The sequence below is a fragment of the Cyprinodon variegatus genome, unplaced genomic scaffold (genome assembly GCF_000732505.1).
Source record: "Cyprinodon variegatus isolate N-32 unplaced genomic scaffold, C_variegatus-1.0 Scaffold1530, whole genome shotgun sequence".
Lineage (NCBI taxonomy): Eukaryota > Metazoa > Chordata > Actinopteri > Cyprinodontiformes > Cyprinodontidae > Cyprinodon > Cyprinodon variegatus.
The window spans coordinates 28146-29773 of record NW_015151983.1 but is presented as its reverse complement, the minus strand read 5'-3'; the positions used below and the strand labels follow the sequence as shown (position 1 = coordinate 29773).

The 1628-nt window shown below is 41.0% G+C and overlaps 1 protein-coding gene across 1 annotated transcript in view; it reads left to right on the top strand.

Annotated features, from left to right (window-relative positions):
• The window catches only part of mettl22 (methyltransferase like 22), a 31026-nt gene that overhangs the window by 20897 nt on the left and 8501 nt on the right, over positions 1 to 1628 (top strand). The window lies entirely within an intron of this gene.

The window sequence follows — 1628 nt, the reverse complement described above, 5'->3', positions numbered from 1 at the left end:
CAGCGCAGCGCCGGTATGTGGGGGTCTGAGCGGGCATGCTCTGGTTTGAAGAAAGAGCTGACGTGTAAAAAAACGAACCTCTTTCTCTATTTGTTATGGTTTTCTGGCAGGTTAAACTGCAGCCAAACAGCAACAAGCACATTTAAGAGGAAAAAGTTTCTGGGTGATGAAACTCTGTTGAATAACCACAGATATACAGTGGGTACGGGAAGTATAAAATGAACTCAAAGTTCATTTTATTTCTCATTAATGTTCACTCAGTACCCCATCTTCACAGTAAAAACATAAAATAATATAACATGGTCATAAGTTTTCACACCCTTGGCTCAGTATTGAGTAGAAGCACCTTCTGAGCTCGTTCAGCCATGAATGATGATGGATGCAGGGATCCTTCCTGCAGATCCTCTCCTGTTCTGTCAGGTTGGATGCTGAGCGTTGGTGGGCGGCCATTTTCAGCTCACTAGAGATGCTCCATTGGGTTTAGGTCAGGGCTCTGCCATGAAGCCCCGCCTGGTGGGGGGCTGCAGGGATAGTTGACTTTCTCCCATCTCCCTGCTGCACCTCTGGAGCTCAGTCAGTGATGGTTGGCTTCTTCTCTGACCATTGCTCAGCTTGGCTGGACGTCCAGGTCTAGGAAGAGTTCTGCTCGTCCCAAACTTCTTCCATTGGAGGATGATGGAGCCGCTGAGGAACCTGTTTAGGAACCTTGGCCTCAGTCTCTGAGCTCCTTTCCTTCCCCCTCATGGTTCTGCTTTGCTCTGACAGCTCTTCTATAGACAGCTGAGCTCCTTTCCTCATCAGGTTCATTAAACACAGCTGGACTCCAATGGAGGAGCAGAACCATCTGATCAGCAAACCAGACGGCCTGAGAGGTGGAGAGGAGCCACAGCAAAGGGCCTGAATACTGATGACCAGCTGGTGTTTTTTCTTCTTTTTCAATAAATCTTCAACAAAATTCTACATTTCTGTTTTTTTTTATCCTGCCAGGATGAGATGCTGAGTTACATTAATGAGAAATAAAATGAACTTTATTGATTTTGGCAAAAGGCTGCAATGAAACAAAGAGTGAGAGATTTAAAGGGGTGTGAATACTTTGTGAAACAGTAATCTATGTTACATAACCAGACCCATTCAGTGCTGGTTCATCTAAAACCAGGTCTTTAGTCTGGAGGTTCTGCTTCTTCATGCGCGTCATTTATCTATAGAATATGAAGGAATTGCAGGCGTGGATTTTTCCGTGTATTTTTTTCTGTGTATATTTTCCTGTGTATTTTTTTCGGTGTATTTTTTTCGGTGTATTTTTTTTCGTGTATTTTTTCCGTGTATTTTTTTCGGTGTATTTTTTTTCGTGTATTTTTTTTCGGTGTATTTTTTTTCATGTATTTTTTCCGCGTATTTTTTTCCGTGTATTTTGTTCCATGTATTTTTTCAGCGTATTTTTTTCCGTGTATTTCTTTTTGTGTATTTTTCCTGTGTATTTTTTTCTGTGTATTTTTTCCTGTGTATTTTTTTCTGTGTATTTGTTCCGCGTATTTTTTTCCGTGTATTTTTTCCGCAAATTTTTTTCTGTGTATTTTTTCCGCGTATTTTTTTCCGTGTATTTTTTCCGCAAATTTTTTTCTGTGTAT